At 38.1% G+C, this 25529-nt stretch overlaps 1 long non-coding RNA gene across 1 annotated transcript in view; it reads left to right on the forward strand.

Annotated features, from left to right (window-relative positions):
- LOC149690895 (uncharacterized) overlaps window positions 1–25529 on the forward strand; it is a 50683-nt gene that overhangs the window by 19910 nt on the left and 5244 nt on the right. The window lies entirely within an intron of this gene.

The following is a 25529-nucleotide window of genomic DNA, read 5'->3' on the forward strand; positions in this document are numbered from 1 at the left end:
TAGCCCTAAGGTTTTAGTATGGTTAGATGGGGGACAAATTGGGCTATAACTTACTCAAAGGACATCCCCGTATCTCTACTAGAACCAGAGTTACGAGCCTGCAAAGTTGGGTCTAGTTCAATTCCTATAGAGGGTTTGTTTGTTTACGTTCTGCTTAATTACTCGGCCCCTGTTTGTCGCAGCCCAAAGTTTTTAGTATGGTTAGATGGGGGACAAATTGGGCTATAACATACTCAAAGGACATCCCCGTATCTCTAGTAGAAACAGAGTTACGAGCCTGCAAAATTGGGTCTAATGCATTTCCTATGGAGGGGTTTGTTTGTTCACGTTTTCCTTAAATATTTGGCCTGTATTTTCGATCAAAAATAAGAACATATCTGTAGTGCAGTGGTTATCACATCCGCCTCACTCCCGGAAGTCTACAGGTTCGAACCTGCGCAGTTTTTTTTTTTTTTGCTTGGGATATGTAAAGACCTTTATAATTATCCGAACATTTGTGTCAAGGTCACATTATTTACATCCCCGTATCTCTACTAGACCCAGAGTTACGAGCCTCCAAAATATAGTCTAATGCATTTCCTATGGAGGGGTTTGTTTCTTTACGTTTTGCTTAAGTACTCGGCCCCTGTTCGTCGTAGCCCTAAGGTTTTAGTATGGTTAGATGGGGGACAAGTTGGACTATAACTTACTCAAAGGACATCCCCGTATCTCTACTAGAACCAGAGTTACGAGCCTGCAAAGTTGGGTCTAATTCAATTCCTATGGAGGGTTTGTTTGTTTACGTTCTGCTTAAGTACTCGGCCCCTGTTCGTCGTAGCCCTAAGTTTTTAGTATAGTTAGATGGGGGACAAATTGGGCTATAACTTACTCAAAGGACATCCCCGTATCTCTAGTAGAAACAGAGTTACGAGCCTGCAAAATTGGGTCTAATGCATTTCCTATGGAGGGGTTTGTTTGTTCACGTTTTCCTTAAATATTTGGCCTGTATTTTCGATCAAAAATAAGAACATATCTGTAGTGCAGTGGTTATCACATCCGCCTCACTCCCGGAAGTCTACAGGTTCGAACCTGCGCAGTTTTTTTTTTTTTGCTTGGGATATGTAAAGACCTTTATAATTATCCGAACATTTGTGTCAAGGTCACATTATTTACATCCCCGTATCTCTACTAGACCCAGAGTTACGAGCCTCCAAAATATAGTCTAATGCATTTCCTATGGAGGGGTTTGTTTCTTTACGTTTTGCTTAAGTACTCGGCCCCTGTTCGTCGTAGCCCTAAGTTTTTAGTATAGTTAGATGGGGGACAAATTGGGCTATAACTTACTCAAAGGACATCCCCGTATCTCTACTAGAACCAGAGTTACGAGCCTCCGAAATTGGGTCAAATACTTTTCCTATGGAGGGGTTGTTTGTTTACGTTTTGCTTAATTACTTGGCCCATGTTTGTCGTAGCCCTACGTTTTTAGTATCGTTAGATGGGGGACAAATTGGGCTATAACATACTCAAAGGACATCCCCGTATCTCTAGTAGAAACAGAGTTACGAGCCTGCAAAATTGGGTCTAATGCATTTCCTATGGAGGGGTTTGTTTGTTCACGTTTTCCTTAAATATTTGGCCTGTATTTTCGATCAAAAATAAGAACATATCTGTAGTGCAGTGGTTATCACATCCGCCTCACTCCCGGAAGTCTACAGGTTCGAAACTGCGCAGTTTTTTTTTTTTTGATTGGGATATGTAAAGACCTTTATAATTATCCGAACATTTGTGTCAAGGTCACATTATTTACATCCCCGTATCTTTGGTAGAACCAGAGTTACGAGCCCTCAAAATATAGTCTAATGCATTTCCTAAGGAGGGGTTTGTTTCTTTACGTTTTGCTTAAGTACTCGGCCCCTGTTCGTCGTAGCCCTAAGTTTTTAGTATAGTTAGATGGGGGACAAATTGGGCTATAACTTACTCAAAGGACATCCCCGTATCTCTACTAGAACCAGAGTTACGAGCCTCCAAAATTGGGTCAAATACTTTTCCTATGGAGGGGTTGTTTGTTTACGTTTTGCTTAATTACTTGGCCCATGTTTGTCGTAGCCCTACGTTTTTAGTATCGTTAGATGGGGGACAAATTGGGCTATAACATACTCAAAGGACATCCCCGTATCTTTAGTAGAAACAGAGTTACGAGCCTGCAAAATTGGGTCTAATGCATTTCCTATGGAGGGGTTTGTTTGTTCACGTTTTCCTTAAATATTTGACCTGTATTTTCGATCAAAAATAAGAACATATCTGTAGTGCAGTGGTTATCACATCCGCCTCACTCCCGGAAGTCTACAGGTTCGAACCTGCGCAATTTTTTTTTTTTTTTGCTTGGGATATGTAAAGACCTTTATAATTATCCGAACATTTGTGTCAAGGTCACATTATTTACATCCCCGTATCTCTACTAGACCCAGAGTTACGAGCCTCCAAAATATAGTCTAATGCATTTCCTATGGAGGGGTTTGTTTCTTTACGTTTTGCTTAAGTACTCGGCCCCTGTTCGTCGTAGCCCTAAGGTTTTAGTATGGTTAGATGGGGGACAAATTGGGCTATAACTTACTCAAAGGACATCCCCGTATCTCTACTAGACCCAGAGTTACGAGCCTCCAAAATATAGTCTAATGCATTTCCTATGGAGGGGTTTGTTTCTTTACGTTTTGCTTAAGTACTCGGCCCCTGTTCGTCGTAGCCCTAAGGTTTTAGTATGGTTAGATGGGGGACAAATTGGGCTATAACTTACTCAAAGGACATCCCCGTATCTCTACTAGAACCAGAGTTACGAGCCTGCAAAGTTGGGTCTAGTTCAATTCCTATAGAGGGTTTGTTTGTTTACGTTCTGCTTAATTACTCGGCCCCTGTTTGTCGCAGCCCAAAGTTTTTAGTATGGTTAGATGGGGGACAAATTGGGCTATAACATACTCAAAGGACATCCCCGTATCTCTAGTAGAAACAGAGTTACGAGCCTGCAAAATTGGGTCTAATGCATTTCCTATGGAGGGGTTTGTTTGTTCACGTTTTCCTTAAATATTTGGCCTGTATTTTCGATCAAAAATAAGAACATATCTGTAGTGCAGTGGTTATCACATCCGCCTCACTCCCGAAAGTCTACAGGTTCGAAACTGCCCAGTTTTTTTTTTTTTTTTTTTTTTGCTTGGGATATGTAAAGACCTTTATAATTATCCGAACATTTGTGTCAAGGTCACATTATTTACATCCTCGTATCTTTGGTAGAACCAGAGTTACGAGCCCTCAAAATATAGTCTAATGCATTTCCTAATGAGGGGTATGTTTCTTTACGTTTTGCTTAAGTACTCGGCCCCTGTTCGTCGTAGCCCTAAGTTTTTAGTATAGTTAGATGGGGGACAAATTGGGCTATAACTTACTCAAAGGACATCCCCGTATCTCTACTACAACCAGAGTTACGAGCCTCCAAAATTGGGTCAAATACTTTTCCTATGGAGGGGTTGTTTGTTTACGTTTTGCTTAATTACTTGGCCCATGTTTGTCGTAGCCCTACGTTTTTAGTATCGTTAGATGGGGGACAAATTGGGCTATAACATACTCAAAGGACATCCCCGTATCTTTAGTAGAAACAGAGTTACGAGCCTGCAAAATTGGGTCTAATGCATTTCCTATGGAGGGGTTTGTTTGTTCACGTTTTCCTTAAATATTTGGCCTGTATTTTCGATCAAAAATAAGAACATATCTGTAGTGCAGTGGTTATCACATCCGCCTCACTCCCGAAAGTCTACAGGTTCGAAACTGCCCAGTTTTTTTTTTTTTTTTTTTTTTGCTTGGGATATGTAAAGACCTTTATAATTATCCGAACATTTGTGTCAAGGTCACATTATTTACATCCTCGTATCTTTGGTAGAACCAGAGTTACGAGCCCTCAAAATATAGTCTAATGCATTTCCTAATGAGGGGTATGTTTCTTTACGTTTTGCTTAAGTACTCGGCCCCTGTTCGTCGTAGCCCTAAGTTTTTAGTATAGTTAGATGGGGGACAAATTGGGCTATAACTTACTCAAAGGACATCCCCGTATCTCTACTACAACCAGAGTTACGAGCCTCCAAAATTGGGTCAAATACTTTTCCTATGGAGGGGTTGTTTGTTTACGTTTTGCTTAATTACTTGGCCCATGTTTGTCGTAGCCCTACGTTTTTAGTATCGTTAGATGGGGGACAAATTGGGCTATAACATACTCAAAGGACATCCCCGTATCTTTAGTAGAAACAGAGTTACGAGCCTGCAAAATTGGGTCTAATGCATTTCCTATGGAGGGGTTTGTTTGTTCACGTTTTCCTTAAATATTTGGCCTGTATTTTCGATCAAAAATAAGAACATATCTGTAGTGCAGTGGTTATCACATCCGCCTCACTCCCGGAAGTCTACAGGTTCGAAACTGCGCAGTTTTTTTTTTTTTTTCTTGGGATATGTAAAGACCTTTATAATTATCCGAACATTTGTGTCAAGGTCACATTATTTACATCCCCGTATCTTTGGTAGAACGAGAGTTACGAGCCCTCAAAATATAGTCTAATGCATTTCCTATGGAGGGGTTTGTTTCTTTACGTTTTGCTTAAGTACTCGGCCCCTGTTCGTCGTAGCCCTAAGTTTTTAGTATAGTTAGATGGGGGACAAATTGGGCTATAACTTACTCAAAGGACATCCCCGTATCTCTACTAGAACCAGAGTTACGAGCCCTCAAAATATAGTCTAATGCATTTCCTATGGAGGGGTTTGTTTCTTTACGTTTTGCTTAAGTACTCGGCCCCTGTTCGTCGTAGCCCTAAGTTTTTAGTATAGTTAGATGGGGGACAAATTGGGCTATAACTTACTCAAAGGACATCCCCGTATCTCTACTAGAACCAGAGTTACGAGCCTGCAAAGTTGGGTCTAGTTCAATTCCTATAGAGGGTTTGTTTGTTTACGTTCTGCTTAATTACTCGGCCCCTGTTTGTCGCAGCCCAAAGTTTTTAGTATGGTTAGATGGGGGGCAAATTAGGCTATAACATACTCTAAGGACATCCCCGTATCTCTAGTAGAAACAGAGTTACGAGCCTGCAAAATTGGGTCTAATGCATTTCCTATGGAGGGGTTTGTTTGTTCACGTTTTCCTTAAATATTTGGCCTGTATTTTCGATCAAAAATAAGAAAGTATCTGTAGTGCAGTGGTTATCACATCCGCCTCACTCCCGGAAGTCTACAGGTTCGAAACTGCGCAGTTTTTTTTTTTTTTTTTTTTTTGCTTGGGATATGTAAAGACCTTTACAATTATCCGAACATTTGTGTCAAGGTCACATTATTTACATCCCCGTATCTTTGGTAGAACCAGAGTTACGAGCCCTCAAAATATAGTCTAATGCATTTCCTATGTAGGGGTTTGTTTTTTTACGTTTTGCTTAAGTACTCGGCCCCTGTTCGTCGTAGCCCTAAGTTTTTAGTATAGTTAGATGGGGGACAAATTGGGCTATAACTTACTCAAAGGACATCCCCGTATCTCTACTAGAACCAGAGTTACGAGCCTGCAAAGTTGGGTCTAGTTCAATTCCTATAGAGGGTTTGTTTGTTTACGTTCTGCTTAATTACTCGGCCCCTGTTTGTCGCAGCCCAAAGTTTTTAGTATGGTTAGATGGGGGGCAAATTAGGCTATAACATACTCTAAGGACATCCCCGTATCTCTAGTAGAAACAGAGTTACGAGCCTGCAAAATTGGGTCTAATGCATTTCCTATGGAGGGGTTTGTTTGTTCACGTTTTTCTTAAATATTTGGCCCTGTATTTTCGATCAAAAATAAGAACATATCTGTAGTGCAGTGGTTATCACATCCGCCTCACTCCCGGAAGTCTACAGGTTCGAAACTGCGAAGTTTTTTTTTTTTTTTTTTTTGCTTGGGATATGTAAAGACCTTTATAATTATCCGAACATTTGTGTCAAGGTCACATTATTTACATCCCCGTATCTTTGGTAGAACCAGAGTTACGAGCCCTCAAAATATAGTCTAATGCATTTCCTATGGAGGGGTTTGTTTCTTTACGTTTTGCTTAAGTACTCGGCCCCTGTTCGTCGTAGCTCTAAGTTTTTAGTATAGTTAGATGGGGGACAAATTGGGCTATAACTTACTCAAAGGACATCCCCGTATCTCTACTAGAACCAGAGTTACGAGCCTCCAAAATTGGGTCAAATACTTTTCCTATGGAGGGGTTGTTTGTTTACGTTTTGCTTAATTACTTGGCCCATGTTTGTCGTAGCCCTACGTTTTTAGTATCGTTAGATGGGGGACAAATTGGGCTATAACATACTCAAAGGACATCCCCGTATCTCTAGTAGAAACAGAGTTACGAGCCTGCAAAATTGGGTCTAATGAATTTCCTATGGAGGGGTTTGTTTGTTCACGTTTTCCTTAAATATTTGACCTGTATTTTCGATCGAAAATAAGAACATATCTGTAGTGCAGTGGTTATCACATCCGCCTGACTCCCGGAAGTCTACAGGTTCGAACCTGCGCAGTTTTTTTTTTTTTTTTGCTTGGGATATGTAAAGACCTTTACAATTATCCGAACATTTGTGTCAAGGTCACATTATTTACATCCCCGTATCTTTGGTAGAACCAGAGTTACGAGCCCTCAAAATATAGTCTAATGCATTTCCTATGTAGGGGTTTGTTTTTTTACGTTTTGCTTAAGTACTCGGCCCCTGTTCGTCGTAGCCCTAAGTTTTTAGTATAGTTAGATGGGGGACAAATTGGGCTATAACTTACTCAAAGGACATCCCCGTATCTCTACTAGAACCAGAGTTACGAGCCTGCAAAGTTGGGTCTAGTTCAATTCCTATAGAGGGTTTGTTTGTTTACGTTCTGCTTAATTACTCGGCCCCTGTTTGTCGCAGCCCAAAGTTTTTAGTATGGTTAGATGGGGGGCAAATTAGGCTATAACATACTCTAAGGACATCCCCGTATCTCTAGTAGAAACAGAGTTACGAGCCTGCAAAATTGGGTCTAATGCATTTCCTATGGAGGGGTTTGTTTGTTCACGTTTTTCTTAAATATTTGGCCCTGTATTTTCGATCAAAAATAAGAACACATCTGTAGTGCAGTGGTTATCACATCCGCCTCACTCCCGGAAGTCTACAGGTTCGAAACTGCGAAGTTTTTTTTTTTTTTTTTTTTGCTTGGGATATGTAAAGACCTTTATAATTATCCGAACATTTGTGTCAAGGTCACATTATTTACATCCCCGTATCTTTGGTAGAACCAGAGTTACGAGCCCTCAAAATATAGTCTAATGCATTTCCTATGGAGGGGTTTGTTTCTTTACGTTTTGCTTAAGTACTCGGCCCCTGTTCGTCGTAGCTCTAAGTTTTTAGTATAGTTAGATGGGGGACAAATTGGGCTATAACTTACTCAAAGGACATCCCCGTATCTCTACTAGAACCAGAGTTACGAGCCTCCAAAATTGGGTCAAATACTTTTCCTATGGAGGGGTTGTTTGTTTACGTTTTGCTTAATTACTTGGCCCATGTTTGTCGTAGCCCTACGTTTTTAGTATCGTTAGATGGGGGACAAATTGGGCTATAACATACTCAAAGGACATCCCCGTATCTCTAGTAGAAACAGAGTTACGAGCCTGCAAAATTGGGTCTAATGCATTTCCTATGGAGGGGTTTGTTTGTTCACGTTTTCCTTAAATATTTGACCTGTATTTTCGATCGAAAATAAGAACATATCTGTAGTGCAGTGGTTATCACATCCGCCTGACTCCCGGAAGTCTACAGGTTCGAACCTGCGCAGTTTTTTTTTTTTTTTGCTTGGGATATGTAAAGACCTTTATAATTATCCGAACAATTGTGTCAAGGTCACATTATTTACATCCCCGTATCTTTGGTAGAACCAGAGTTACGAGCCCTCAAAATATAGTCTAATGCATTTCCTATGTAGGGGTTTGTTTTTTTACGTTTTGCTTAAGTACTCGGCCCCTGTTCGTCGTAGCCCTAAGTTTTTAGTATAGTTAGATGGGGGACAAATTGGGCTATAACTTACTCAAAGGACATCCCCGTATCTCTACTAGAACCAGAGTTACGAGCCTGCAAAGTTGGGTCTAGTTCAATTCCTATAGAGGGTTTGTTTGTTTACGTTCTGCTTAATTACTCGGCCCCTGTTTGTCGCAGCCCAAAGTTTTTAGTATGGTTAGATGGGGGGCAAATTAGGCTATAACATACTCTAAGGACATCCCCGTATCTCTAGTAGAAACAGAGTTACGAGCCTGCAAAATTGGGTCTAATGCATTTCCTATGGAGGGGTTTGTTTGTTCACGTTTTTCTTAAATATTTGGCCCTGTATTTTCGATCAAAAATAAGAACACATCTGTAGTGCAGTGGTTATCACATCCGCCTCACTCCCGGAAGTCTACAGGTTCGAAACTGCGAAGTTTTTTTTTTTTTTTTTTTTGCTTGGGATATGTAAAGACCTTTATAATTATCCGAACATTTGTGTCAAGGTCACATTATTTACATCCCCGTATCTTTGGTAGAACCAGAGTTACGAGCCCTCAAAATATAGTCTAATGCATTTCCTATGGAGGGGTTTGTTTCTTTACGTTTTGCTTAAGTACTCGGCCCCTGTTCGTCGTAGCTCTAAGTTTTTAGTATAGTTAGATGGGGGACAAATTGGGCTATAACTTACTCAAAGGACATCCCCGTATCTCTACTAGAACCAGAGTTACGAGCCTCCAAAATTGGGTCAAATACTTTTCCTATGGAGGGGTTGTTTGTTTACGTTTTGCTTAATTACTTGGCCCATGTTTGTCGTAGCCCTACGTTTTTAGTATCGTTAGATGGGGGACAAATTGGGCTATAACATACTCAAAGGACATCCCCGTATCTCTAGTAGAAACAGAGTTACGAGCCTGCAAAATTGGGTCTAATGCATTTCCTATGGAGGGGTTTGTTTGTTCACGTTTTCCTTAAATATTTGACCTGTATTTTCGATCGAAAATAAGAACATATCTGTAGTGCAGTGGTTATCACATCCGCCTGACTCCCGGAAGTCTACAGGTTCGAACCTGCGCAGTTTTTTTTTTTTTTTTGCTTGGGATATGTAAAGACCTTTACAATTATCCGAACATTTGTGTCAAGGTCACATTATTTACATCCCCGTATCTTTGGTAGAACCAGAGTTACGAGCCCTCAAAATATAGTCTAATGCATTTCCTATGTAGGGGTTTGTTTTTTTACGTTTTGCTTAAGTACTCGGCCCCTGTTCGTCGTAGCCCTAAGTTTTTAGTATAGTTAGATGGGGGACAAATTGGGCTATAACTTACTCAAAGGACATCCCCGTATCTCTACTAGAACCAGAGTTACGAGCCTGCAAAGTTGGGTCTAGTTCAATTCCTATAGAGGGTTTGTTTGTTTACGTTCTGCTTAATTACTCGGCCCCTGTTTGTCGCAGCCCAAAGTTTTTAGTATGGTTAGATGGGGGGCAAATTAGGCTATAACATACTCTAAGGACATCCCCGTATCTCTAGTAGAAACAGAGTTACGAGCCTGCAAAATTGGGTCTAATGCATTTCCTATGGAGGGGTTTGTTTGTTCACGTTTTTCTTAAATATTTGGCCCTGTATTTTCGATCAAAAATAAGAACACATCTGTAGTGCAGTGGTTATCACATCCGCCTCACTCCCGGAAGTCTACAGGTTCGAAACTGCGAAGTTTTTTTTTTTTTTTTTTGCTTGGGATATGTAAAGACCTTTATAATTATCCGAACATTTGTGTCAAGGTCACATTATTTACATCCCCGTATCTTTGGTAGAACCAGAGTTACGAGCCCTCAAAATATAGTCTAATGCATTTCCTATGGAGGGGTTTGTTTCTTTACGTTTTGCTTAAGTACTCGGCCCCTGTTCGTCGTAGCTCTAAGTTTTTAGTATAGTTAGATGGGGGACAAATTGGGCTATAACTTACTCAAAGGACATCCCCGTATCTCTACTAGAACCAGAGTTACGAGCCTCCAAAATTGGGTCAAATACTTTTCCTATGGAGGGGTTGTTTGTTTACGTTTTGCTTAATTACTTGGCCCATGTTTGTCGTAGCCCTACGTTTTTAGTATCGTTAGATGGGGGACAAATTGGGCTATAACATACTCAAAGGACATCCCCGTATCTCTAGTAGAAACAGAGTTACGAGCCTGCAAAATTGGGTCTAATGCATTTCCTATGGAGGGGTTTGTTTGTTCACGTTTTCCTTAAATATTTGACCTGTATTTTCGATCGAAAATAAGAACATATCTGTAGTGCAGTGGTTATCACATCCGCCTGACTCCCGGAAGTCTACAGGTTCGAACCTGCGCAGTTTTTTTTTTTTTTTTTGCTTGGGATATGTAAAGACCTTTATAATTATCCGAACATTTGTGTCAAGGTCACATTATTTACATCCCCGTATCTTTGGTAGAACCAGAGTTACGAGCCCTCAAAATATAGTCTAATGCATTTCCTATGGAGGGGTTTGTTTCTTTACGTTTTGCTTAAGTACTCGGCCCCTGTTCGTCGTAGCTCTAAGTTTTTAGTATAGTTAGATGGGGGACAAATTGGGCTATAACTTACTCAAAGGACATCCCCGTATCTCTACTAGAACCAGAGTTACGAGCCTCCAAAATTGGGTCAAATACTTTTCCTATGGAGGGGTTGTTTGTTTACGTTTTGCTTAATTACTTGGCCCATGTTTGTCGTAGCCCTACGTTTTTAGTATCGTTAGATGGGGGACAAATTGGGCTATAACATACTCAAAGGACATCCCCGTATCTCTAGTAGAAACAGAGTTACGAGCCTGCAAAATTGGGTCTAATGCATTTCCTATGGAGGGGTTTGTTTGTTCACGTTTTCCTTAAATATTTGACCTGTATTTTCGATCGAAAATAAGAACATATCTGTAGTGCAGTGGTTATCACATCCGCCTGACTCCCGGAAGTCTACAGGTTCGAACCTGCGCAGTTTTTTTTTTTTTTGCTTGGGATATGTAAAGACCTTTATAATTATCCGAACATTTGTGTCAAGGTCACATTATTTACATCCCCGTATCTTTGGTAGAACCAGAGTTACGAGCCCTCAAAATATAGTCTAATGCATTTCCTATGGAGGGGTTTGTTTCTTTACGTTTTGCTTAAGTACTCGGCCCCTGTTCGTCGTAGCCCTAAGTTTTTAGTATAGTTAGATGGGGGACAAATTGGGCTATAACTTTCTCAAAGGACATCCCCGTATCTCTACTAGAACCAGAGTTACGAGCCTGCAAAGATGGGTCTAGTTCAATTCCTATAGAGGGTTTGTTTGTTTACGTTCTGCTTAATTACTCGGCCCCTGTTTGTCGCAGCCCAAAGTTTTTAGTATGGTTAGATGGGGGACAAATTGGGCTATAACATACTCAAAGGACATCCCCGTATCTCTAGTAGAAACAGAGTTACGAGCCTGCAAAATTGGGTCTAATGCATTTCCTATGGAGGGGTTTGTTTGTTCACGTTTTCCTTAAATATTTGGCCTGTATTTTCGATCAAAAATAAGAACATATCTGTAGTGCAGTGGTTATCACATCCGCCTCACTCCCGGAAGTCTACAGGTTCGAAACTGCTCAGTTTTTTTTTTTTTTTTTTGCTTGGGATATGTAAAGACCTTTATAATTATCTGAACATTTGTGTCAAGGTCACATTATTTACATCCCCGTATCTTTGGTAGAACCAGAGTTACGAGCCCTCAAAATATAGTCTAATGCATTTCCTATGGAGGGGTTTGTTTCTTTACGTTTTGCTTAAGTACTCGGCCCCTGTTCGTCGTAGCTCTAAGTTTTTAGTATAGTTAGATGGGGGACAAATTGGGCTATAACTTACTCAAAGGACATCCCCGTATCTCTACTAGAACCAGAGTTACGAGCCTCCAAAATTGGGTCAAATACTTTTCCTATGGAGGGGTTGTTTGTTTACGTTTTGCTTAATTACTTGGCCCATGTTTGTCGTAGCCCTACGTTTTTAGTATCGTTAGATGGGGGACAAATTGGGCTATAACATACTCAAAGGACATCCCCGTATCTCTAGTAGAAACAGAGTTACGAGCCTGCAAAATTGGGTCTAACGCATTTCCTATGGAGGGGTTTGTTTGTTCACGTTTTCCTTAAATATTTGGCCTGTATTTCGATCAAAAATAAGAACATATCTGTAGTGCAGTGGTTATCACATCCGCCTCACTCCCGGAAGTCTACAGGTTCGAAACTGCGCGGTTTTTTTTTTTTTTTTTTTTTGCTTGGGATATGTAAAGACCTATACAATTATCCGAACATTTGTGTCAAGGTCACATTATTTACATCCCCGTATCTCTACTAGACCCAGAGTTACGAGCCTCCAAAATATAGTCTAATGCATTTCCTATGGAGGGGTTTGTTTCTTTACGTTTTGCTTAAGTACTCGGCCCCTGTTCGTCGTAGCCCTAAGGTTTTAGTATGGTTAGATGGGGGACAAATTGGGCTATAACTTACTCAAAGGACATCCCCGTATCTCTAGTAGAAACAGAGTTACGAGCCTGCAAAATTGGGTCTAATGCATTTCCTATGGAGGGGTTTGTTTGTTCACGTTTTCCTTAAATATTTGGCCTGTATTTTCGATCAAAAATAAGAACATATCTGTAGTGCAGTGGTTATCACATCCGCCTCACTCCCGGAAGTCTACAGGTTCGAAACTGCGCAGTTTTTTTTTTTTTTTTTGCTTGGGATATGTAAAGACCTTTATAATTATCCGAACATTTGTGTCAAGGTCACATTATTTACATCCCCGTATCTTTGGTAGAACGAGAGTTACGAGCCCTCAAAATATAGTCTAATGCATTTCCTATGGAGGGGTTTGTTTCTTTACGTTTTGCTTAAGTACTCGGCCCCTGTTCGTCGTAGCCCTAAGTTTTTAGTATAGTTAGATGGGGGACAAATTGGGCTATAACTTACTCAAAGGACATCCCCGTATCTCTACTACAACCAGAGTTACGAGCCTCCAAAATTGGGTCAAATACTTTTCCTATGGAGGGGTTGTTTGTTTACGTTTTGCTTAATTACTTGGCCCATGTTTGTCATAGCCCTACGTTTTTAGTATCGTTAGATGGGGGACAAATTGGGCTATAACATACTCAAAGGACATCCCCGTATCTCTAGTAGAAACAGAGTTACGAGCCTGCAAAATTGGGTCTAACGCATTTCCTATGGAGGGGTTTGTTTGTTCACGTTTTCCTTAAATATTTGGCCTGTATTTTCGATCAAAAATGAGAACATATCTGTAGTGCAGTGGTTATCACATCCGCCTCACTCCCGGAAGTCTACAGGTTCGAAACTGCGCAGTTTTTTTTTTTTTTTTGCTTGGGAAATCTAAAGGCCTTTATAATTATCCGAACATTTTTGTCAAGGTGACATTATTTTCATTCCCGTATCTCTGGTAAAACCAGAGTTACGAGCCTCCAGAATTGGGAACGGAAAAATTTCAATCCGATGGAGGGTTTTTATTTACGAAAAGAACTATGTTTTTATTGCCTTTCGCAATGCAATTATCGATAAGTTTTATATGAGCATTGCCGCTGTCTACTAAAATACCATTTATAGATCCGACATGCGCGTTCGTTTAGTTTTGACATCTCATCAATAGTTTTTTCTATTGATAAATGATTTTATATTTCAATCTAAGGAGATATTCCATCATTCCGTTATCTTATACGGACTTTATTGATCTCGTAAAATATTGAAACCATATTTAAGATCGTCGAGCGCGGGTGATACTTTCCCTTTAAAAACCATTCAAATAAAACGTAGAGATTCCCAACTTTTAATCAACTAAATCTCATCAAAAAATGTATATTTATTCAAAATCCCAAAGCTGATGCATTCACTATCTCTAGAAGAGGATAAAAAGAAACTTAAAAATAAGAATTTTTTATCACTGCTTGTTCTTGTCACTCTTGACACAGTGTCGCCTAATGATGTCAGATACTTCTTATTCCTCCCCCTCCTTCTTTTAAGCCTAAGTCGATTTGAAATAAAGCGCAGTTTCTTCTCTCTCAGATATATTTCAAACGAAGATGATTCTATATCAAGAATGGTGATGCGGGGGATTTAAAAATCTTGAGCTTAACACGACGCTCTTTCCTATCTTTTTTTTTAAAAAAAAAAGAAAGAAAGATCACAAACCTGCTGATAAAATAAGAAATATGAAAATTCCAAAGCGCTTTGGTTTGGAATTAGCGTAGGGTTTTTTTTTTTTTGCACGGAAATAATTTTATATTTGTATGAAAAATAATAGGTTTTAAAATTAATTTTTGTTTTACTTATCTTATTTTAATATTTTTACTTTTGATATAGTATTTATTTTTATTTCATAACCCATTCTAATTTAAATTTAAATTAAAATTTCGCCGAAAACATAACCCAGTCCAAAACTTTGAAACTAAGCATTAAATACATTTTCTAAGAAATAAATATTTTCCACCTTAATCCCTTAACATCGTCGAAATAATAAATTTCAAATTTTTAATTAAAAAAAAAGAAGAGTTACCAAGGTTCTTCTTAGAGTTCTATCAAAAACTTTATCCATTAATTTTATACTTAATCCAAACCGTATTTTTCTCTGAATTTTCAATTTATTTCTCTGCGGTGAAATTCGCTAGAATCTTACCTTAATCTTTGAGAATAATTTTCATAATTGTTTTACTCCTTTTTTTCTTTGCACGTGGACTTAAAACCATAACGTTTCGCAGAAGGGGGAGGGGCATAGCTTCTCGTGTTAATCCACGTTACATTTTATTTAAGGTAGACCTTAGGGGTTTCGCGCCTTTCCTCTTTAGCTGCATGGGCCAGAAATACAAAATCCTTTCTCGTAAAAAGAATTAACTGTTAAGTCTTTGGGAATAGCGTCGACTTTTGAAGCGCTCCAAGTTGAGTTTGAATCAACGTTATGTACACACTCACACACAAACTAAGAATTCTAGAATTTCAATTTTCCGCCTATGGGGGGTACGTAGTTGGATAGGGAATTATAGCTAGGCGCGTTTGGGCTTTGGGCAAAACCAAAAATATTTAGTGCTAAAAGGTTTTAACTCCATCGAATAAGGATTTGAAATTTTAAGTTCTATTTCGTAGCCTAGATTATGAAATTCCCAACATCGTAGGTCATTTAAATTAAACAAACTTGAGTAATTAGTTAAAGTTTAAGATTAAATTATGAATGAAGGTTACTAGAAGTTAGGGAAGAGTTTCAAAATTGGTCAGGGAACTTTAAAAGGTCAGGAAGTGTTTGTAAATTTTCAAAATTTGATCTAGAAGGTCAGGGTAAAGTCGGGGACCAAAAAGGTCAAGAAAGTTTGAAAAGGTCACGAAATTTAAAAACAAATAAAATATTATCAGAGAAACTTTATTTGTTAAATTTAAAACATTTTTGCAGTCAATAAAGGGATAGTAGGACAAAATAGGTTGTCAGTCTCTTTAATCCCAGTCGCTCCCTAGTAGTAATTTCCCGGGCACGGAATCAAAGGATTATGAGTAGCGGGGGCCCTCCTCGACTGTCAAAACGACATCCAATTAGTATCAAAACTCTACTACAGGGGGACATGGCCGGCAGTCCCGTCCCTGAAACTCGTGGAATCATTCTCATTTTCTCCAGCCGAGTTTTCCTCGATAAGCTCATGGTATTTCCAGTGTCTTTGTAGGGCCTAGTAGGGATGCTACTGTACTGTAAGGGATTTTAGTTAGAAGGGTTTAAAGTTGCACTCCTAAAACACCTATAGACATTTGAGATCATCCAAGATTTCTAGACAAAGTGGGTTTGACACGGGGATCATTTTTATCCCTAGTTTTTGATTTGACATGAGTTTCTTTGTTTATCCGTAATCTGGGGAAAGGCTTTCTGGGTAAAATTTAAATCGAAAATAGCTTAAAAAGTTTAAATATATATTTTTATTTATTATTTATTCATAAAATCGCGTGACTTGACTGAAATTTTGATTGACATTGTATATAAAAATATTGGATGCGCCGTCGTGTGTTTGGAAACTCAATATTTTCATTTTGTTTTGTTTTGGCGAACTTTACGGTAAAGTGGGCGTGTCCAATGATAGGCCATCAGAAATATACGTTCTTCTCGCGTGTATCGGGGTTGTTTTTAACCACCACCACGCGGTACAGTTAAATATATTTTTCAGTTATTTTGTAATCATTGTATTTCATTGCACAGTCAACGAGCTTTTGCGAAATTGTTAGCACGGAATACGACTATTAAAGGAATAGTAGAAGATATTGGGGTCCAGGTTTTATACCGATACAGATTAGATAAATCTTATCATGATACTGTCCCTTTTTTAATATTAAACTAGATACCGATTATGGTAATGATACTATTCCTTAATTTGAACTTTAAATGACCACAAATTCAAAATATTTAGCGTGGTTTGAAAAAGTTAAACTGTATCCCTGACCATCTGGTGTTACACGACGCTAAATTAATTTGCTTTCGGGTCCATTTTGACCTTTGAACTATAGCTCTGATAGGCTTAAATCTTGTAAACCCGATTCCATCACAAAATTATTTATCTTAACGTCATACTTATCACAATTAGGTTACTTAGGACAATGTCTCGTGTTTTATAAAAGGCGGGAAAGCCTCTTTCACAGTCAGGGGTTGCTTGCCAGAGATAGCTGTAGTCTCCTAATACTACTTTGATAGACAGGACCGTGTTAGGCCCTCTCTATGGGAAGGTTCACCCTTAAAGGTATCCTACAGTCATCTCTATATAGTTTTTAATCTGTCAATCAAATTTTTTGAAGGAAAGAGAGAGAGAGAGAGAAGATATCTTTGTGGTACATGATAGATTAAGTTAGCGCCCATTTTTATTTTATCAAAAGCGTCTTCTTCTCAACCTCGGTAGAAAATGATGGTTTAATTTACTAGTAATTGAAAAAGAAAATCCCTTGATATAACGGTTACCCTGTTTTTTTATTAAAAAAAATTTATTGAGGCCATAAAATCTGTAATTAAAATACTCTCCTGACTCCACGGGCCTCGTGTTTCAAATCATATGAATTTTAATTTTAATTCTCGTGGTAATTATTATTATTTTTTTTAAATATTTAAATACATATTTATTCCTTCCTTTCATTAAAATATACTGCTCCCTGATTCCACTCTTAACTCCATAGATGTTCAAGAATGGATAATAATTTAGTAGCAGCCTCGGTCTCCGTCTCAATTTCCACATTATTAGTCCTGTCAAACTCTGGCTTATCACTTAAAGACCGACCGAGATTGAATTTAAGCAATAGGTTTGGTTTATATAGCAAAATTTTGGCGTCAAAACCAATAGCATAATTTTCATTATTTATATATAGGTATATAGTAGAGTATATAGTAGAGTCTTAGCTTAATTATTGGCGCGTTAAGACACGCAGTCTCCAATTATCTATTGAGACTCAGACTCACGGACTTTCCCGCATTTTATAATCAACACCACGTGTTCCGAACGTAATTATGATAACGGGTTAACCGCGTAATATTTGTATGATAAAATTGCGACTAACATTTATTCTTATTATAAAAATTAATTAATAAGGGTTACAATTAATCATTATTCTAGTAAATAAAGACTTCCTCTAGGCAATAAAACGTACGTTACCATGACAATATATTATTACAATCTCAATTAAAATCGATATTACATTCACCTCGGTATTTTCATGATTAATAACTGACGCCACCAAAGTATCGTTAATTTCAACATGACAAAAGATATCGAGGTATATACAATGTTGATGCCTTTGAGTCACCCGTAATATTCAACAAGATCTAAGATATCTCTACGAAGTTCTTATAGCCTTAATACCTATTGATTTCTGCGGGTGGATAACTATTCCGTGGTCAGTATCATACAAGTTACGAGCAATATCTAACCAAACGTGACTTGTGTAAGAAACGAAATCGAGGGGTTGGATACTAGTAATATTAATCTTTATTAACATAACAGGAAACATTTTAGGACTAAATTATTATATATTTTATTTAAATATGAAATAAATTCCATTTCATTTTAATGATAATTTCTCAAAACGAAACGCGTGAAGTTTCCGACCCCTCGATGTTCCGCATATTTCCCCACCCTCTGTTCTTATAGCCCAAGTAATCCTTCAACTAACACGACAATCTAAACATCTAAAACTTTTTTTTTCCGGCGTACATGATAGGATAGGTTATGTGTGCTTAGAATAATTTGAAAGAGTACATCATATTTAATTTCAGACGGGTTCAATAACTCATCAAAAACTGACTAAAATAAATAATTTATATAAATATTATTATACCTTTATTCAAGCATGGCTTCAGAGCCACTCCATACGTAACCCTCCCTTATTTGGCCAAATATTTGTTAAAAACCTCCGTAGAAATAGAAATTAATAATGAAATACATATTTTAAATTAAAACTGGTAGATTAGGAAGGGTATATAGGGAAGGGACTATTACCACCTGTATATGTTTTGGGATAAGCCTCGGTAAGGGGATATTCCCGGGACAATACCGGCAAAGCTAGCGTGAAATCAGGAATTTTCCCGGGGACAGAGTGCCACTCTGCTTTGGGAAGTAATAGTCGACTTCAACGCGGAAATAAAAACGCATCCTTTATCGTTAAGAAGTAGGAATGAAAAGTTAAGTTTCGCCGAAATGGTGCGTGCGAGCTCACGAATGACTCTTGATTTCTTGGCCGCGGCGCTTTAATGGCCCCAGCATCGCACCCTGGGACATCATCTCCCATTCCGTTTACTTTCTACGTTGCTTTGTTATTAATATTTAACCGCGCTTTTGATGACACCTTCCCTGCAGCCTGCATACCTTTCTCTGGAGATTCCTTTAGGAAATGCGTCAAAAAAAAACATTTTTAGGCCTAGAGTTTCAAGAAAATTTTGCGCGGATATTTATAGGTATAGCTTTGTTGACAAAATAGATTCGTGATGTAATTTTCACGGCCATATTGGTGGATTCAATGTGGAAGGAAAGCGGGAATCCACCAACATGACGGCAGCCTGAACTTAGTTAAGACTTAGGAGGGTTTGAAGCAATATTAAACCAACTGAAACTGTCCATAGTTGTCCAAACTTCCGATTGTTCGCCGAGATTTGTAATGTTAACAACTTAGGCCCAGTCAAGATTGAGATAGAATCGTTGTAGTGGAGCTACTTGGTCCAATATGGCGTATCAAACCGGGAACCGTGAAATAAATTCAACTTTTTTCAATCCCATCATTCTACACTTTAACTACCGTTTTAAATCACATAATAAAACTCGAACGATTAAGTATTAAACTTAATCTCTTATCAAGGCCATCTGAAACTGAATTTTTCTTCATTTTCTAATCCCACCGTAAAATGTTTTTATTTCCTATAAAGTATACACACCGATATCTCTTTCATTCAAAATAAAAACCGAATTTTATTGTTATTTATATGATATGTACCTGAGGAACCTTGTAATGTTATCGCGGACTTTGGGGTTCTCTCTTTCTCTCACTCACTTAAGATGCCTGGGAATTTTAAGTGTCGCTACGCAGCTGGACCCATTCTAGAATTATTGTTGTTGGATAGCGCCAGCTTATAGCCGGATCGGAAATACGGACGGTGTTGAGGAACTGTTGAGCCATGGATATGTAACAAGGTGGTGGTTATAGTTATAGTAGTTTTCTGTCAGCGGTAACTCTCCATATGCTGATACCTTTTGAAAGGGTCTATGATACCCTGTAAAGGTTTCCCTGTTGGGTTTAATGAAATCTACATAGTTTTAACGATGTCTGTTCCGATACACCAGTATTGAATTTAGTAGTTTTACTGCACGTGAACATTTATGGGTGCAACCAAATTTTATATTTCCCTCGCGCTTACTTCATATATGGATCTATATTTTGTCGCGGATGGATTAAGGTTGCGTTTGACGGAAGATGATTCATGGAGGCTCTACCCGACGCGGGATTATCCATAGATTCGGTTCTGTTTTTGAAGGTAGAGACTCCAATTTGATCCCTTCGACCTTAAGTTCCCATCCCATCTCTGTTCCCAACAATATACTTATTTGAAATTAAAATATTAATAAATTCACCTCGCGAGTTTTAAATATGTCGAAAATAAGTTATTATCTTGAAAATGAAAGTAAATTATTTAAATTAAGGTTATTGTTTAATACGTCAGGCTCGGTAACCTTTTAACCTTTGCTTCCATTGTCACAGAAACGTAACAAGTTCACTCCTTAATTATTCTAATACTCTTAATTGTTTTACGTGACTATACCTGATGAAAGTGCGCATCTGCGCTTTTGATAAGTAAATGCGCAATTTTTGAAATACATCGTTGCGCAAATTCCCCTTAAAAGCACTTATAGAGACAACGTGTTTCATACATTTCACGTTCAAAAAACTTGCACTTTAAATTTGAAAAATCCTTACCATTGATAATCAAATTTTATCCAGTCTGAAACTTTTACTTTAACCTTTGAAAAAATCCAAATTTTAAACCCTCAAAAAAAATTGTCGAAGCCACTTTATACATATCTACACCAACGGAGAAATTTTCAAGAAAAAAAATAGAAACATACTTAAAAGCTAGCCTAGTATACCCTTTTAAACTTTGAACCAATATTCTTCAAACTCTGGGATACATTAATATAAGGTCCCGTAAAAATTCCTTTACGTCCACCTTGGCCTTCACTAGCTCAATATGAATAAATATAAAATGTACACGAGTACTTACTAGAAAAAACATTTACTGGAACATTTGTAGACAAACCACGTTTCGGGCACTATGGGGGCGTAAGACGTCTCACAGATATTGGTATATTTGCTTGGCGAGGCCGGTCGACGTGGGTTTTTAAAAACCAACTTCTCCCCAAGTATGATTTACATAATTTTAAGGTATGGGAAACTTTAAAAATATATAGTATAACGTGTATTTGCTCTGACTCTCTCTCCATCTCTCTCTCTCTCTTCTCTCTCTCTCTCTCTCCATCTCTCTCTATTTCGGACTTTCAGAGCTAGGTGTCTGAGTTTCGGTAAAAATGTAAATTTTGTAAATTTTTCAAAAGTTATCGTTCGGGAATTTTTTTTTTTATGTTTGAGTGTTTTTTTTTCTCTTTCTAAAGTGAACCCCCAAAGTTTATTCCAAATAAAAATATCTTCGGTAAACTTAGCTCGAATATGTTTTAGGATGGTAGTCAGCTGCCTATAATCCGATTTGGATGCACGCGGGAAATACGTAGTATTAGCTCGGGTTCGCTTCTTGGGCCTGCTGCAGGTGAGTGAGTTTCTAAGCCAAAGGGACGTGTTGCTTTCTGTAAAAATAATGCTTTATAATGCGCGATTCTCTCTCTCTCTCACTACGGTTTCGATCTCTGTCGCTGTATACGAAGGGTTTTCTTGGTATAGCCTAAAGTGATGGTGAAACTAAAATTGGATCAATGTTATAGTTTAACAAAATGTAAAGTAACTTTACCTAACCTAGACTGACCTATTTTCGTTTGTAAGCTCTTCTTGTAAATACATCAATTTCTTTTTATGATTAATTAAGGAAACATGAAAATGAGTTTAATTAATTTTACTCTTATGATTAAGTTTTAGAGTTTCACTCTCTCTTTAAGACGAAGGAAAAGTTGGTTTCCTTCATCCCCATCTTTCTTATTTCTGCGTTTCCTCTTTCCTCGGTGGGCGCGCGAGCGTTCGAGGTAGCTGCTATCTCTCAAATATCTGTCTGTAATGGTAACTGGGAAATTCTCCAGTTTCTCTCTCTTTCCACGGCTCTCATCTCGCTCTTCTTTTCCTTCCAGCATCCGAGAGTCTATAAGAAGTCGCTATTTTCGAGATGCAATTTTGCCCCGCACGGAGGTAAAACGTACGCCCCCTCAGCTCGAGAATTGCCCAAAACACTTTAGAAACCCCAACTATACGAGATTCGGAAGCTTTACAATCGATGCTCACGTTTTGCATGTTGCCTCAGTCCCTGAAAGTGTATCAATATATACGTATGTGCCGGTCCGTTATGGGCGGGGCTAGACTTCAACGTCGTAATTTCAAACAAATATATTTAAAAATGGCCCCTATAACATTGAACACGTGGCTCGAGAATATCAATTAACAATTTTTCAAAACTCAAAAACAATCGTATAAATGGATTCTGTCTGTTATTTTAAAGGAGCGCGCGTATCGGGTTTTGTAATCTAAACTAATGGTTCGGAAAAATGTCAATGAGTTTTTAAAAAATAATTTCGATTTTAATTGAAATCGTACACGCCACTCGTAATACCTTAAATCCCGCCAAATTGACGTCATAAACAAAGGATGCCTTTTCCCTCCTCCCATTTCTGGTTTAAATCAAACTAGCCCTCGCACGCGCTCGCGCGCCATCGCTGCCAATTTGATAAGGGAGCAATATTATCGGGAAACCAGAGTCCTCATTCAACGGGCCCTTTCGATTATAAGTTCAGCGCGAGAATTTGTAGCCATGGCGCGCGAGAGTGAATGAAAGGTTTCCTAAATACAAAGGCAGTCGTTAAACGGCTCCGGCATTTAATAGAATGGGTCTATCGGGTAAATACGTATTTAGATATAGTCCGTTTCAATTGGAGATTGCTTCGCGTTTAAGCCTAATCTCGGTATAATTTGGTGGTTATTAAAATGAACTTTATACGTAACGCGTATTCCGTCTGCCATGGTCCGATTTTGGCCGATAGCCTCGTCATTTCGCAAGCTCTGAGCGGCCAAACCATTATTAACAATTGTAATACAAAAGCGGCTCGCAATGCGCAGATGGCCCCCTGGCTACGCATGCATTTGGGCATATCTCTTAATCGTATTTACCTATTGGCGCAAAGCGACCAGAGTCCGGAGGAGGTCATTCTAAAAAGGCTCATTAACGCTTAGAGTCCGGTGACCTCCGCGACTTGAAAGGTCGTAACCCCGTTGTGTCTGTTCGAGTATAAAATGTCATCAATCAAACGCGAAATTAGGCCTAACTGTTTATGTTGACGTAAATTCAATGGGATCGTCTCACGGGGTTAAATAGCTTTTCGTCTGGGGTCAGGTTAAAATTAATTAACCTATTTAATTAGTTTTGGGAAAAAAGAACACGATTGGTTTTCGCGGGGGCGGCATTTTGTTTGCTTAATATTTTACCAGTAGAATTCAAAATCTAATTTGGTTTAGTTTTTTTAGGTTTCGGTATATAATTTGGTAATTTATTACTTAGGAAGATCAATGGTTCCGGGGGTGAAAGGTCAGGTCGTAACCACTCGTTATTCAACGCGGGAGTTTTCTAAATATGAACGAAAAACGAATGAGGCGCGCTCTGATTTTTTTCTTTTTCTTCTTTGAATCATCCCCAAATTGGAAATAAGTTGTCCCATTGGCTATAAATATTTAACTTCAACGTTTGTTAATAACTTAATGTTAATTAAGCATTCTTTATAAAGTGAATTGAGTTTAGTATTAAATAATGTATATTTTAAGTGAAAAAATAATAAGCTCTATTAGATTTTAAGTACAGACATGGAAATGAAGACGATAAGCGGGTGTTAATTTGAGTTTTCGCTAATAGGAAAAAATGTAGGGCGATTCTTGGTGTCTGCTGGTTTTTGTAGAGACGATTTTTGAGGAGATGATGAGGTTCTGTTAAGGGATACGCGCATTTCCTATACCGTAACCACCACCACCCTGTACCACCACCAACGCCAAGACATCATCTTTCTTCTTGTTCCTTTTAAATGCCGGGGGGAGGGAAGGGGGGTGTTCCCCTTAGTCTGTAGCTAATTAAATTAGATGAGTTCTCTTACGCGGACCGACCCTCAAGGTCACCAGGGTTGCAATATTATAGCGAAAAGATTTCCAACGAGAGTTGAAAGTTATCTTGATGAAAGATCATGCGACTAATGTTTACACCTAATTTTGAACAGATGAGAATAATTATGGTTTAAATAACTATTCTAGAATAATTAGAATAATTCAAAGCCAAGGTTTAGATATTTTAGTATATTAATATCAAACTGAACTTTTCATTTTGTAGTAGACCAAACTTTGGCGCTTCTAATAAATTGTAACCTGGGCCAAACATACGAACTTTAATTTCCACGTGTTCTCGCAACCCCAGCCCTTAATTCAAACGCCCTTTCACCTTTGGGAGCTAACGGGGGACCGAAACGTACATCAAAATGAAAGAGCGAAATGGCTTGTTTTAATTCTTGAAGAATTTAACAAGCAACGTTATATACATCTCATAGATCTACTCTTCTCGAATATAGTTTAGTTTCCTGGCAATACTAACAGCTTGGAAATTGGGGAAACTTTAAAACAAGTCTAATATTTAAAGGTTCCTTTCATTTGTATGTAGGAAATGAATTTCGAGAACTTGTATAATGGATTAGGGCCGAGAACCCGTGTCACGGATACGATTCAAAGTATACCTGTGTATTGGAACAGTGTTTCAAAATATTGTTAAGGACCCAGAGTAAAGTCGAAATTCGGCAAAGTTCAAAAAATTTTTAAATTTTAGAATATTTATTTATTGAGGAGTTATTTGTAAATATTCATTTAAGTTAATTTTGTATAAGATTAACTTTAAGTTAAATAGTTTAGGGGGTGCGATAATTAAACGTGAGGCCTTAATTTGGAAACCAACCTGCTTGTTTAAGTTATTTTTAATTAGATCTAATTAAAGGTATATTTTAATAAAAACCGAGGGGGAAACCACTAAGAAAATTTTTGTACACCTGATTTCAGATTTCAAATGACTTCAATTGAACTATCAAAGACTTCATTCGACTTCAAAGACTTCACTAACTGTATTTGATTTCAGATGACTTCAATAAAATTTATAAAGATTTCAAGGGACTTCAATATAATTTATAAAGACTTCAAGTGACTTCATTACAATTTATAAAGACTTCAAGTGACTTCAATACAATTTATGAAGACTTCAAGTGACTTCAATATAATTTAGAGACTTCAAGTGACTTCATTACATTTTATAGACTTCAAGTGACTTCATTACATTTTATAGACTTCAAGTGACTTCAATAGAATTTGTAAAGACTTCTAGTGACTTCAACATAATTTAAAGACTTCTAGTGACTTCAACATAATTTAAAGACTTCAACTGACTTCAATAGAATTTATAGACTAAAGCCGATTTCTATTTTTTTCTCAAGACTTCATTAAATTGTAATAATTAAAATATATATATATGTACTTCGCTATTAAGTACTAAGGTGCAGAGCAACCGAAAGCAATTATCTATGCAGAATTATATCAAGAATTAATTTACTATAAGAATGCCTAAGTCACTAGATTTTACGCTTCTACTCTTACGCCGGTGTTAGTGGACAAGTAAGCCCCACCCCTTTCATGTCCCTCATTGCTCTGCGCTTTCCTATTGGATTCCGCGGGGATAGGTCATACAGACGCGATTGACGTATTCC

The sequence above is a fragment of the Phalangium opilio genome, unplaced genomic scaffold, assembly GCF_054372755.1.
Source record: "Phalangium opilio isolate 3A_F unplaced genomic scaffold, DU_Popi_V2 ptg000031l_1, whole genome shotgun sequence".
Classification (NCBI taxonomy): Eukaryota; Metazoa; Arthropoda; class Arachnida; order Opiliones; family Phalangiidae; genus Phalangium; species Phalangium opilio.